We start from the raw sequence: 16694 nt of genomic DNA, 5'->3' as shown, positions 1-16694 counted from the left end.
TTTTTAAAAGATTACATCATTTTAATCTATATTTCGAATATCTGGAATTCAACTCGACTGGATTTCCTAAGCCATATTCATGTTTAAATTTGTTGAGATGCACAACTGTATTTCGTTTTGAGGAAATTTTATTTTTTAAATTATTTTTTTATGGTAATAAATGGAGTATTTTTTCATTATTATTTTGGATGTTGATCTCATTTTAATGATTTTTGTCTTAACTATATCTGATTTGTGTTAATCAAATTGAGAATTTTTAATGACAACCCATATACTAACTTCATGCAGTTGTATTGCCTGGACAAATATACACTGTTTTCTATTAAAGTTTCAAATGCATATTACGACCATTTTGAAGAAAATGTAATTTCTTTTATTAAAGTATTGATCATTATAATGGGCAATTTGTCTTAAAATTTTAAAATAAAGTTGCCATAGCATAAAATATTGCTGTAGGATAGATATATCTTGCATAACAATTTTAAAAATTATGCACATCTCAATGAAAATAATTTCTGCTTTTTATATTCTGACCTAATGCAATTATATACAACTTCAGAAGAATATTTTCTCAATAAGCATAGACAGAAAAACCAATTTTTAAAGGCTGTTCAAAATTTGAAGTAATGTTTTTTTCAAATATTGAAGAAATAAACAACTATAAGCCAATCATTTATAAAAATACAATAAAATGTTTTTGAAGTCATTACCCGGCAATTTTAAGAGGGCTTTTTCCTTTACTGAATATATATCACATGGAAAAGTAATCTGTATCTCCACATCAGAATTTGTAATATCTGAAATTTATAGTTTGCGAAAAAAATTTAAACAGTTGATGGATTTTTTTCTTTTTAACTTAATTGGATCTATTGTATATAATACAAAAGATCCAATTCAATATAAAGATCCTGTTCTCGTATATCAACACACAATGTATCGTAATTTGTCAAAAACAAAACAAAAAACACAACAACAATTGATTTTGAAAAGTAATTCCTAGTTTCACTCTACTGCGTTTTTTTAAAAGGAATTAAGCTTTTTTTTTTTTTAAATTTAAGTTTTTGTTTTGTAAGCACTGATTTTGGTCTGATAACTCAAAAATGGTGCAAGCTGCAAGAATAAAATTTGGTATATTTATCCTTTTCACCAGATTTACACATTTCTATCAAATTTGAACGAATAAATCATTTTATAGTTAGCCAAACAGTTCGGTCGTCTCATTCTATATGTATAAAATAAATTACTAGGTAAATGAAATTAATTGTATAGATTTATCATTAGAATAATAGATTAATGTCAAATTTTGGACACAGTCACTCAAAAAGTCTGATCATCTGTTTGTCTGTATTTGTGAACTAACGCGTGGAAAAATACAGCAATAATATGTTGTCTTGCCAGCAATATTATAGATTCGTATCAAAATTTGGATCCATTCAGTGGGAAAGGAGAAGACCAAAATCCATACTAGAGTTTCTTCATTGTAATAATAATACGAAGTGCACTTGTGTTGGTGTACGAGAAAATCGATAAAAGGACATTTATACTGGTTTGATTCCAGTAATGTTTCGTCGAATTGCCGTTGCCCGATGCATTTTATATTTATTTAAATATTATTTTCGGTTGCATTCCTGGATACGAATGCTTTTTCTGAGTCATAGCGTTTTCACGATTTAAAATAAATATAAATTTAAAGTTTTGCTTTTTTTAATTGATCAGATTGTTATCAACTATGTTGATATTTCTTTGCCTATTTACGGATGGGAAGTACCCAAATATTTGATCTAGATCTGATGTTAGTCTTTTTCGACAGTTACATACAGTAGGGTCTAAGTTGATCGATGTAGAAATTCATTGTGAATCTAATTTATTTTGGTAAAAAGTTTAATATGGATAGGAAATGTTACAAAGAAATTAATTTGACTTATTCCAAAGTAAGTTTACTTTTGATAGGGCCTTATTTAGAGACTTTCCCACCCTTTTTAAAAATGATTCTCCCAAACTTAACCATTTTTTCTAACTATGGTTAATGATTTTTTTGAAAATTAAAGAAGCTTTATACACTTTAATCGATTCAATTTTTTTCGACAAATGTCTGTTCGATGTATACTGGTCTAAGTTATTTGTGACTTCTATTTTATCCTGTTATGCTAAAAAGACATAGTACCTGCTGTTTAATGGCATATAGAGCATTATAAGAAACATATCATGAACTATGATTCAGGTAAAATATTTTCTAATATATTATTTTATTTACTTGGTTTTAAGTCTCAGATTGTATATTTTTCCTGGCTTATCTCTTGATGTTTTAGATATATTTTGCGTTTAGCATTTTACAATATGCGATTTCTCTGTTTCTTCCAATCGGTTTTTACAGTATATTGATAATTTTAAATTTCACGAAGAATTATTTCATAATGTTTTAAGAATTTTAACTTCTATACAATAACACTATATGTTTAATCACTACGAACTTGTTAATCCACCATAAGTTTGGCGCAGCATGGCCAAAAAGTGGCTCTTGCGCCACCCAACCAACCAACAAATCTAGCAAATTATTCAAGGTACTTTTTTTGTGTTTGATAACAAAATTCTTTTCCTAGACCATTATTATTCTGCCAGTAATTATTTAGGAAGCACACTTATCAATTATTTTATAAATTTTTAAATTTGGGTTTACATCTCTCATTTAGTTAGAAACAAACTTCATTTTTACTTACAAAATAATTTTCCAATTGAAAAGTAGAAATATAAATATCGTTAGCTAAGTTTAATGTTTTAAAATAAAATCTCTAATATTATATATATAAAAAAATCAATATATATTTATCTCCTTTCTCTAAGACCCCTCTAAGCACGGTAATAGTTATGGTCTCGAGTTTTGAGGCCATTACGTAAGATTTTTCGTCTTGTGTAACGAGCAGCATCTACCATTCGAATAGACTTAAGATCTTGTTATCTGCTGATATGTATTTCGTAATTTCTTTCCTGATAAAAGATCAGTAGCTTGCATTGCCACAAGCTCTGTCTCAGTTTCATGTTTTCTCATTGCTTGAATGCGATGCCTAATCATCCCTCCCTGCGGGGATTCGCTGGTGAGCATAATTTAATCGATGTTTTTTATCCTGCATTATCAGAAAAGTTTTTGGAACACCATTTTCTTTCGAACGATAGTATCTGGGCAAGGAAAAATCAGACTATTTTGGTGCTTTTTATGCAAAAATCTTAAATATTAATATCAATGATTTTCTTTTATGCCGGCAGTAGTTAGAAAATATCCGTTGCATTTGTACTATTTCTCTTTTTGGTACAGTGATATATATATATTTTAAAAATAAGAATTTATTTCCACAAAACCTAATTTACATTATATAAATACTTATTTAAATTTTAGAAGTCGAATGGAGGTTAGTTCAGTACTATAAGATTATTGTTGCTAATACATGATGACTATTTCTAAATCATCTTACATTTAAGTAACCAATTCATTAGAGAGAGAGCAATTGTAGAACATTTTTTTACTGGTGCTTTACTGGTTTTTTACAAAGATGCTTTAAATTCATTAAAAAGTTAGCATGTGCTTTAAATTTATTAAAAGTTTGTATGTGCAAACCCGCTTGTAAAAGCCACATGTAAACACCAACATAACTGTTTTGCTGGTCAAATTTATGTTGATATTATTAACAAACAGTGTCGTAATATAGATAAGCAGTGCACAGGACATAATATGATTTGTATTCTTTTCCAAATCATCAGTGACTTTATCACATATAAATGGCGCCTGAGGTATGATATTATTTTTACTTTCTTGGGTACAATGTATAGAGTATTTCTTGGGTACAAAGTATTGCGTTCGTTAGATTTTGTCATATCTCCAAGTGTCAAACCTCTCTGAATTGGAAAACATATTTTTAGCATTACGTCTGTCCACCTGTCTGTTTCTCGGTGAACATTATAACTCACAATCACTTTGGATTTAGAAAGATTAAATTTAGTACACGGACTTTAAAGTAAATTTGTATATAAAATGTCAAACAAAACTCATTTAGAAGAAGTTTGGATGCTAAAGAGTAAGAGTAAATTAAATGATTAATTACAAAATGTCAAGAGCTAGATATATGAACTTTGAGAGACAGTTTTAGCACCTAAAATATTGAGTCATCAAATTTTGAACCAAATCTGTGAAAGGGTTGGTTGTCCGTCTGTCTTTACTTTCGTATGCATGCAGATACAATGAATTCAATGAAATTTGGTACGTGATGTTGTGATTATAATTGTCAAATATGTTCTTTCACCTCAATAATCATTGATTGTTGTTATCAATCTCCAACCTCAAAATCGTGGTCACAGACATAATCCCATATATTAAGATTTCACAGGCACTGGCTCAAACTCCTCTGAGTCGTGTTCGACAACGTTATCGGGCAAAAGCAAATATTATCCAGAAATAACGATTAATTTCAAATAAATGCTCAACAACATAGGCCAATTCAGCATATGAGATACAGGTAAACTATTAGCAAATAGCATATCAATATGGTCTTAAATTATGAAATGCAGTTTTTTTTCAGATTATATATTACATTTGTAGAGGAACTGGACTCTTTTTAACTTCATTATGAGGCGGATGAAAATGATGACGAGTTTGAGGAACAGTTATTTAATTATTTTCTAAGTTTCACATTTTACAAGACAAAACAAACGTGAACACGAAAATACACGGTATTCAATTAGAACACAATCTAATAATGGCCCCTCCAGAAGGATCATGGGAAATATACCTTAATGTTAATAAGGTAACGCCATCTGTTGTATCAAAAGAGAAGGTAGTAGAGTCATGTAACCGCTACACAGTGGATTTTTTTTTCAGTGTGAACTGAATAGAACGACGTATATTCGACAAATTATTAACTGATATATTTTTTAAAGAAGTATATGAATTTGTTATACCACGATGAATGAACTCTAAAATACTTATTTTGAGATTTTGCTGTTTTCGCTGCATTGTAGGAAAATTCGGATTCGAATATTTTAGAACTGATTATTATCTTATCAGTTTGTTGTGAAATGACTGTAAATAATTTATTTTTTTACAGCAAATTACTTACAGAATTTGAGATCTATGTGATTATATTTGATCTCCAACTGCATTATTGCGTCCATTTTTTTATGGTGATATTTTCCGTTTTCTTACTAATGAAAATGTAATATTCCATTATAAATAATACTAACAGAATTTAATAGAAAGTAACAAAAATTATTGATACTTTAGATGTGAGATAATAAATAAAAGCTTTACAAATTTCTCAGCTTAATAAAAATGGAATTAAAAATGTGAAAAATCATGCTTTCGAATTCTTGTAAATAAAAACAAGATTTAACAGCGAAACGCAGCGATATTTAGACTTCTGAATTGTTGCTACCTTCAATAAATCAACATAAGCAATATTTTTATCATTTTATTTTGTTTGTTTCTAGGAAACAACAAATAATCATTTATTGTGTACTGGAACGCTATTTTGAAAAATTAATGATGCTGAATCCAAAAGAAATATTTCAAGGCTACATGAACAATGACTATCGATTCCAAAAGGTGGTAAATGCGCTTCAGATTCTTTTTAAAAATGTATGTTTTTTGAATAAGTTGTATATTAGTTTTGTGTTAATGACATGAAGTGATAAATTTGAACTTTTTTGATTTATGTTGAAATGTTCCTTTTTTGAATAAAAGGAGGAGGAAAAAAAAAAAAATCTATATACATTTGCTAGGTAACAAAAATGTTCTAATGTTCTACGGGTATTTACTGAATTGATATACAAAATCAAAAATACATTACGGGCTTTGCAGAATTGTTAATGATAGAAACACCAGAATAATCCATAATATCAATGCAAAAATTACCTTTTAAATTATTTATTTTTTTTAGAAATATATTTAACTAAAATATCTCTACCTAATAGATTTCCCATGAAAAATTCATTTGAAAATGGACTACTTTAAAATAAATGAAAAGCAAAGTACTTCCGAATTCTTGTATTAAATTTTTAATAACTCATCTTTTAAGCATCTATGCAAACAGCGTCCGGAAATGTTGCTTAGAAAAACTTGTATTTAATAATTAACAGTTAGAGTATGTTTTCTGTGGAAGATCTAAGAAGGCAGAATACAAAAATCAATTCAACGAGAATAATTCATTAATTTTTTTTGTGTTTTTTAAGTAAATAATAAAGTAAGCCTTTAGCAATAAATGAGCATCCCCGAAAGAAGAAATTTTATGAAATAAGTGCACTTGCAGAATTCTGTAACTGTAATTGCTCATTTTTTTGTGATCTTTGTTCTGGAAATAATTTATTCCTAAAAAGTGGCAACCTATTCTTCTGTTTTCTGATGATTAGAAAAGTCAACGAACTGTCACGTTGCCATTCTTTTCAAAACCAAAAGAAAAAATAAATAAAAAGGCATGAAAAACAACACATTCGCTGGTTAATATATACAAAGACATAAAAGCCATGTAATAAGCAAATAAGTTTTCCCTTTTTCTAGTTTTTTTTCTCTTTCACACGCAGGTGCTATGTAACAGGAAAAATAACAAGAAAACAACCATAAAAAGAAAACACTTGGCGTGAAAAGAAAGATTTTGCCAATCGCGTTTCTGACAGATGGGTACAGAACCAAAAGAAGATCACTGATACGAATAATACGAACACTTGCTGAAGAAAAGAAGCAAACGAGCCGTTAGGAAAAAAGACAGCAGGTATTATAAAAAGATTATTAAGAAGCAGAGCAACGCTAATTAACAGAATTTATTTATGATAGAGGAAGAGAAAGTGAAGAAACAAATATGAATTAATGCATAGAATTTTTATAAAAGTCCATTTATGTGTACGTTAAAAAGGAGAAAAAATTATCCTTTGTTCTTTTTGTGTCCTCAAGGAGAAAGATAAAACTGTGAAGCGTGATTTTTTGTTATAAAATCAGTAAGAAGATGTAACATAATATTTACTACTTAACTCGAAGTCTAACGTAGTTTTCCTTTCTTAGGTTAAAAAATAGAATTTGGAAAACAAACCCCTTTTGTATAAAATATTCTAAACATAGGAAGTATATAATAAGAAGAATATAAGGAAGTATATATTTGATATACTTTCTGATTATGTAACGGTTACATAAACTTACTACCTTCTCTTTCGACACAACAGATGGCGTTAGCTTATTAACATCAAGCTATATATTCCCTTGATCCTTTTTGAGGATCATTATTAAGATTTCATTCTAGTGAATGTAGTGCATTTTTCGTGTTCGTGTTTGTTTTGTCTTGTGAAATGTGGAATTTAGAAAATACATAACTGTTCCTGAAACTTGCTTTATTATTTTCATCTACCTCATAATGAAATTATAAAGAGTCTCGCCCCTCTACAATTAGAATTTGCGGAATTGAATTCATTGTAAATAAATGAATACTCTTTAAAGATTAGATCCTAGCATTTTTATCTAACATGATCTATGATCTATATTGTGTTATGGCTCATGTTGGAGATTGATGAGTCATGATATTTTAAATGACATTCATCTAGATACTGATCTAAAAATATTCATATATGAGTATTTATTAAAATTCATATTCGAAATAGTTTATTCAAAACTAAATAAAATCCTGCCCTTAAAAAAGATCTTCTGCTTTTAAGAAGTATAATGATCAGGTTGGCGTGCATATGTCTTAAATTTTCATATTTTAAATCTCTATTAAATATTTGTAAGACCTATTACTGTGCTGGTGAGAGGAAAAAAAAAAGAACTTTGTTTTTCTCTCTCCTCATATTCAATCCAAGAGCATTTAAAACACAATAGAAAATATTCAGGTACAGTCAAGGATATAACAACGATAATATGAAATGGAGTCTAAAACACGCCCCGCTAGTTCAAACTTGCGTAATTTCAACTGTTGTTCAAAGAACAATTCTTTCATATTTAAAAACAACTGATTATTTTTAGCATTATGTTTTCCTTGGAGTTAGTTTATAAAGCAACGGTAGGGATATTTTGGGACAGACCTTGTAATTTCGAACCTCAGTCAGATGATGAGGATGACACCTGAGCTGGCATCCACCTCTCAAAGCTTCTACATCATACCAATGGGAAGATGTTTTGTCCAAAAGGATGTAATGTGAACCAGACCCGCTTACATGACGTTTCTTCTGTGGAATCGTGCTTCGAACCCGAAACTCTCCTATTCCGAAGCCGACACCTTACCCCCAGGCCACAGCGGCCTTCTTTTCCTTGGGAATAAAATTCTAATTTTTTTATATAAGAATCTCAATTGTGTTCTGCCTTTTTAACTCTTAAACTTTACCTAATTTACTTATAATCATTTTCTGTTTATATTACTAATATTAGATATCATCGTTACAGCTTATATAATCTAATCTGCATTGACGAGTTTTGAATTTATACTATATAGTTTCGTATAGATTTTTAAATTTATTTATTTAATTATTTTTTTTCGAAGGATTCCTATTAGAAAAGTATAAAAAGTTTCTTTTCTATAAAGCGATGTAAGAGTATAGGAATATTTTATTGCATTACAAAATTTCAAAAATGGATTTTCCATTGTGAAAAGCATAGAATTTCTATCTTCAAAACAGAAGTTCTAAATCGGAGCGAAATTCATCTATTACACAAAATTTCACACGAATTCCAGTCTTTCCAAAAAGATAAATCAGATAGGAACTTTCACTTTTTTTCAAAAAGAAAGTAATTTTTGGAATTAAACAAAAAGAAAGGCTATAAAAGATACAAAATTGATGGTTAATGTAATATGTTCTCAAAATAAATGGCTGAAAAAGGAAAACAATGGAAATTTTTTTAGAACTTGAGTGATAAAAGCTGAACGGAACTTGGAAAGAATTTTAGAGACAAGAAATTTTTATTATTATACGTGATTACTTTGTAACAAACTTCTTAAAATTTTTGAAATTGAAAACAAATGAAGGTTCTCTGCTTCAGTGGAAAGTTTATTCATAGAATATCGTTAGAAGGAGTTTATTTATAAAGTATCATAGAAGAAAAAAAACCTCATCAGAACCCCCCCCCCCCCCCCGAATAAGTGGAAGAAAACGATTTATATTTAAACTCTCAAGAAACAAGAAAATTTTGCATTCAGTTCTTATTAGCATGGCATGATTATTTTTATTATCATGACATGAATTTCTTTTATTTCATATCCTCTGTGATTCAATCATTTTGTAGTATTGTCTTCAGTACTTTACGATTTTGCTTCGAGCTTGACAGTTTTGGTAAATAAATTATTTTCTTTTTAATTTTATTTCAGTTATAAATATTATGGAATATCAGAATTAATTTTTGTGTGACAAATTCACTACCTAATGGGGCTTTTTATTGGGATCGGGATTTGATTTGAATTTACTCATTTACTGGCAAGTTAGCTCTGAAGATCATAAAATATTGCATTGCCACCAAGAACACGAAACTGTACAAAATTTCAGAACTCTGTTGCATTTCGAAGTGAAAAAAAATTGATTATAAAATTCTGTCTATCTGTGACAAATTCACTACCTGATGGGGATTTTGATTGGGATCGAAATTTAATTTGAATTTACTCATTAACTGGCAAGTTAGCTCTGAAGATCATAAAAAATTGCATTACCACCAAGAACGCGCAACTGTATAAAATTTCAAAACTCTGAAGCATTTCGAAGTGAAAATAAAATTGATTACAAAATTCTATCGATCTTCATAATTTTGTAATTTATTATCATGAAAGATGATAAATTAAATAAAAAAAGTGTATTTAACTATATGAAATATTTAAATCTATGAACAAAAATATAGTTGGCAGATTCGTAGGTAATTACTGAGACATGTTTTTTACATTGCTAGACGATAGAAGGTTAAAGTTAATTACCCCTTTCTAGGGCCGTGGGAAGTATGCTTCCCACCAAATTTATCAATCTTTGTATGAATTTGTGTAGGTTGGCATCCGTTCTGACAAATTTTTTTAGAAAGATAGAAAGATGCTTCAGTTCCTTATCTCACACAAAATGATGTGTCTTGATTTGTAACTTAATTATTAATTAACCAAATTAATTAATTAATCAAATTAAATTTATCTAATAAACTAAATGAATACCTTTTCTTATTCTAATTTCAAGCCTAAAAATATTTTAACATAATATGACTAGAAAAAAAAAATAGCTCTTTAAAGGTTTAAGTAACAAAAATAGATTAAGATAAGGTTTCTTCGGAAAGAAAATTCACTTGTACAACTTAAGTTCAAACTATATTTTTAGCTCCTGCAGATAATAATAATTATCTTCTTATTTCTATGGATCCTATAAGTGTGAATCAGTTCTCCGTTCCATTTCTTGACGACATACTTTATGGTTAAAAATCGCCAAAAAAATGATTAAAGACATCCACGGATTCCCTAAAGGTCTTTTTGGAACTCGAAAATGCGTAATTACCACAATGCTGAATTAGATTTATCTCTAAGTCCGTTTATCACTTTATGATATGATCTGTCTAAATTGGCTCCCTAATTCCCGTAAGAGCCTCTATCGGAGTAATGCCCTAGAAAAGAACCCTGCAACAAATCTCTCTTCTGCAAACATCGTCGTATTCATTGTTTGAATCCCTCGAGTTATTAGTCTCGAGTCCTTTTGCCTCGAAGGACCACATTAATTACGCATTTGCAGCAGATTCAATGACGGTTCTTGCTTAAATCCATCTTCCTGTAATGAGGGCGTATGTTTGAAAGATAGTTCCCTCGTACCTTCGCATGGATTTTTGAAGTGTCATCGGACAGTCTCGGAACCTTCTTTCCTTTTGTATCAGTGGAGCTTCAATTAATTCAAGTGCACTTAAGGAATTTCCTAATGATTCCAGTAACACGATTTGTACGTTATTAAGTAAAAAGTAAATAACAAGGGAGTGGAGGGGGGGGGACTGTACTTGTTTCTTCGATACCTGTGCTACTTAAAAAGTGCAAGATGTCTTATCGGCGAGATAAGAAAAGGTCTTGAAATGACAATTAACTTCTTGTTTTAAGATGTATCTAGAGGTTGTTAAATATATACTTTAAAATATTGAGAAGCTATTGATTAATTAGTTTCTTTTGAAAAAGACATTGATATGGGCTATCATTTTTTTTTAAATTCTAGTGCAGTGTAAAATAATCAAGTAGTTTGAAACTATTGGAAAAAGTTTTTGATATCAAAGTAAAAATGGACAATTTTAATGTAGAGAAAACACTTGATATATAGATCACTTAAGTTTTGAAAAGCCTATTATTATAGTTATGATTTCATTCGTAATGTTATTTATCTGTACTTATATAAGAGGAGATGTTTGCTTAGTTGAGAATTGATTATTTGGCTTAGAGATACCTAACTGTACACAGATGCACTTCAAAAGATAAAAATATCCACCTCAAAGCGGTGTTTTGGAAATTTTCATTAATTAAATTTAAGTGAAATTTTTGATGTCATTTTGAACTTGAGAAATTTAAGACCTACACGATTTTGAAATAAAATTTGTTTTTCATGTTATCAATTTAATTTGAAGAGTAATTGTTCTGAATTTTGTTAATTAAAATTTTTTCATTTAATTTAATAGATTTTATTCTTACGATAGAATTAGTTTTTGTTATTACTTGATCAAATCTAGACTTGAGTAAGTGGTAGATAGTGATGGACAGTACTTTGAATCGTGAATAGGTAAATCATTTTGTTGAATAAAGCCTCAAATTTTGAAAGAAGCGGTGAAAGTAAAGTTGTACACATAATAATAATAATTTTTTTTTCAACTCTATGCTCTATGCCTTTTGATTAAATTTTAATTAATTACAATTCTAGGTGAAATAGTGGAAAATTCTTTATAATTGAGCAATTATTACTTAAGAAATAACTTCATGGCAAATTTGTTAACTTTAGATGCAGTAATAAATCTCATCAAGCATTTGGAGCTGTTTTTACACCACGAATGTCTAAACATACATTATGATTTTACAGAAAATATTACATCTAATTATCTAATGATAATTTAGAGAAGGAATATAAAGTTTTAATAAAAGTGGATTTAAATCCATAATTTCAGTGATGATAGAAAAAAAAAACTTATAATTTTATCTTAAATCTCTATCTCTATTAATAATAAAAATGAATGTGTATGCGTGCTTGTGTCTGTGTGTATGCTGGATCTCCACTGGCAAAAAGGTTGTCTCAGAGGTACTAAATTTGGAACTTATATACATTTAAAGGTAACAAATGGTCTTGGAGCGATTTTATTTGAAATTTTAATTAATTAAAATTAATTCGTTTAACTGTTTTTTGACGATAACTTTTTAAAATATTATTGCACAAAAATTTTCAAAAATTGTTTCAAAATTTTAAAAAATTATTTTTCTAATGATTACCAATTCGAAAGTCATGCAAATTCTCTTTGAATACTGGAAATTTTTTACAAATATTTTTCGTCGAATTTTTATTAGATGGAAAATCTAGATTACATTATTGCCCTAAAATTCAAAACGTTTTCGTTGCTTCATCAAATATTTGATCACGTGATTTTCTTTCATTATTATAAACTAAAGGCGAAGGTTAATTACACGTGTAGTTTATATGATGAATAAAAGATGAAGTTACAATAACCAAAAATTTAGAAAATAAATGAACCGGATATCTATGTTTTTAATAGCATTTTCATGTTATGGGATCTAGTCTTCATTAGATATGTTAATGTACACAATGATGGGAACATGTGCAAGATATTTAAAGTAACACGGTTTTAATACCTGGCGTATTGACAGAATTATGGACATGCAAATATATTTGAGCGGTTTAAATATAATCAAATGTAACTAATATTCTCAGCGAACCAGCTAGTCGTCAAAGACGACTAATGCAGTAATATTGTTGTTAATTTAAGTATTGATTGAATGCAGAGAATAGAATAATTTGAATATGTTTGAGAATACAACTAATATTATCAGCGAACCTACTAGTCATCAAAGACGACTAATGCAATAATATACTTGTTAATTTGATTGAATGCAGAGAATAAAGTAATTTGAATATGTTTGAGATTACAACTGATATTCTCAGCGAACCTACTAGTCATCAAAGACGACTAATGCAATAATATACTTGTTAATTTGATTGAATGCAGAGAATAAAGTAATTTGAATATGTTTGAGATTACAACTGATATTCTCAGCGAACCTACTAGTCATCAAAGACGACTAATGCAATAATATACTTGTTAATTTGATTGAATGCAGAGAATAAAGTAATTTGAATATGTTTGAGATTACAACTGATATTCTCAGCGAACCTACTAGTCATCAAAGACGACTAATGCAATAATATACTTGTTAATTTGATTGAATGCAGAGAATAAAGTAATTTGATTATGTTTCAGAATACAACTAATATTCTCAGCGAACCTACTAGTCATCAAAGACGACTAATGCAATAATATACTTGTTAATTTGATTGAATGCAGAGAATAAAGTAATTTGAATATGTTTGAGAATACAACTAATATTCTCAGCGAACCTACTAGTCATCAAAGACGACTAATGCAATAATATACTTGTTAATTTGATTGAATGCAGAGAATAAAGTAATTTGAATATGTTTGAGATTACAACTGATATTCTCAGCGAACCTACTAGTCATCAAAGACGACTAATGCAATAATATACTTGTTAATTTGATTGAATGCAGAGAATAAAGTAATTTGATTATGTTTGAGATTACAACTGATATTCTCAGCGAACCTACTAGTCATCAAAGACGACTAATGCAATAATATACTTGTTAATTTGATTGAATGCAGAGAATAAAGTAATTTGATTATGTTTCAGAATACAACTAATATTCTCAGCGAACCTACTAGTCATCAAAGACGACTAATGCAATAATATACTTGTTAATTTGATTGAATGCAGAGAATAAAGTAATTTGAATATGTTTGAGAATACAACTGATATTCTCAGCGAACCTACTAGTCATCAAAGACGACTAATGCAATAATATACTTGTTAATTTGATTGAATGCAGAGAATAAAGTAATTTGAATATGTTTGAGATTACAACTGATATTCTCAGCGAACCTACTAGTCATCAAAGACGACTAATGCAATAATATACTTGTTAATTTGATTGAATGCAGAGAATAAAGTAATTTGAATATGTTTGAGATTACAACTGATATTCTCAGCGAACCTACTAGTCATCAAAGACGACTAATGCAATAATATACTTGTTAATTTGATTGAATGCAGAGAATAAAGTAATTTGATTATGTTTCAGAATACAACTAATATTCTCAGCGAACCTACTAGTCATCAAAGACGACTAATGCAATAATATACTTGTTAATTTGATTGAATGCAGAGAATAAAGTAATTTGAATATGTTTGAGAATACAACTAATATTCTCAGCGAACCTACTAGTCATCAAAGACGACTAATGCAATAATATACTTGTTAATTTGATTGAATGCAGAGAATAAAGTAATTTGAATATGTTTGAGATTACAACTGATATTCTCAGCGAACCTACTAGTCATCAAAGACGACTAATGCAATAATATACTTGTTAATTTGATTGAATGCAGAGAATAAAGTAATTTGAATATGTTTGAGATTACAACTGATATTCTCAGCGAACCTACTAGTCATCAAAGACGACTAATGCAATAATATACTTGTTAATTTGATTGAATGCAGAGAATAAAGTAATTTGATTATGTTTCAGAATACAACTAATATTCTCAGCGAACCTACTAGTCATCAAAGACGACTAATGCAATAATATACTTGTTAATTTGATTGAATGCAGAGAATAAAGTAATTTGAATATGTTTGAGAATACAACTAATATTCTCAGCGAACCTACTAGTCATCAAAGACGACTAATGCAATAATATACTTGTTAATTTGATTGAATGCAGAGAATAAAGTAATTTGAATATGTTTGAGATTACAACTGATATTCTCAGCGAACCTACTAGTCATCAAAGACGACTAATGCAATAATATACTTGTTAATTTGATTGAATGCAGAGAATAAAGTAATTTGAATATGTTTGAGATTACAACTGATATTCTCAGCGAACCTACTAGTCATCAAAGACGACTAATGCAATAATATACTTGTTAATTTGATTGAATGCAGAGAATAAAGTAATTTGATTATGTTTCAGAATACAACTAATATTCTCAGCGAACCTACTAGTCATCAAAGACGACTAATGCAATAATATACTTGTTAATTTGATTGAATGCAGAGAATAAAGTAATTTGAATATGTTTGAGAATACAACTAATATTCTCAGCGAACCTACTAGTCATCAAAGACGACTAATGCAATAATATACTTGTTAATTTGATTGAATGCAGAGAATAAAGTAATTTGAATATGTTTGAGATTACAACTGATATTCTCAGCGAACCTACTAGTCATCAAAGACGACTAATGCAATAATATACTTGTTAATTTGATTGAATGCAGAGAATAAAGTAATTTGATTATGTTTCAGAATACAACTAATATTCTCAGCGAACCTACTAGTCATCAAAGACGACTAATGCAATAATATACTTGTTAATTTGATTGAATGCAGAGAATAAAGTAATTTGAATATGTTTGAGAATACAACTAATATTCTCAGCGAACCTACTAGTCATCAAAGACGACTAATGCAATAATATACTTGTTAATTTGATTGAATGATGAGAATAAAGTAATTTGAATATGTTTGAAAATACAACTAATATTATCAACAATCCAACTATTCACCAAAGACGACTAATGAAGAAATATACTTGTTAATTTAAGTATTGATTGAATGCAGATAATAAAGTTATTTATCATAATTTTATTCTTTTATTTGCAATTCAGTACAAAAGTAAGATGAGTTGAATATATGGAAAAGTAATATACGACACACATTTTAATGAAATCTGTAACCTATTATTACATGGCAACATCGTAGTGATATGTATTTATTCAATCTGTAAAATAGCTATTGTGAGAATAAATCATGCTCTTCTAAAATATCAATACTGAAAATTGTTATACTATGTGAAGGGAAACAATCTTAACTGTTGCAGATAATAAAATAATAAAATTTACCATACTTTTATTCTTGTTATAGCTATATTTTCGCATTAACTATACTTCGCATTTATTATATTTTTAAATGTGAAATTCTAATAAGAAATATTACCGAGACAATTCACAAAGAGAAACAGATTTAAACGAAGAATTTTGTTTAACCAAATCATAAGCAAATATTGGGTTTTGAGCAGACATAGCACAAATCAACAATAAAAAAGATTATAATCCCTTTTATAAGAATATAAATTACATTTTATAAAATTTGGAATAAAAAAAAAGAAAGAAAAAAAGAATGGCCCAGGTTCTTATAATTGATTTTTCTTTTCAGCTAGTTTGTGTGATTTATATACGTGATATTAATTTGAATAAATTATTATACAGAATCGAAACTCTTTTAATATTTGCAATGTTTAAAATAATCAACGTTTCTTAGATTTTCTGCAAAGAATAAAATATCTTCATCTGTGTCTATCTCTTAAGAAATAATTTAATATATATCATTTTCTGCATAAATATGTAAGCAAAACACACATTTTTCATTTCTGAAATTTAA

The sequence above is a fragment of the Argiope bruennichi genome, chromosome 8 (genome assembly GCF_947563725.1).
Source record: "Argiope bruennichi chromosome 8, qqArgBrue1.1, whole genome shotgun sequence".
In the NCBI taxonomy this organism is placed as follows: domain Eukaryota; kingdom Metazoa; phylum Arthropoda; class Arachnida; order Araneae; family Araneidae; genus Argiope; species Argiope bruennichi.
This window is presented reverse-complemented; position numbering follows the sequence as displayed.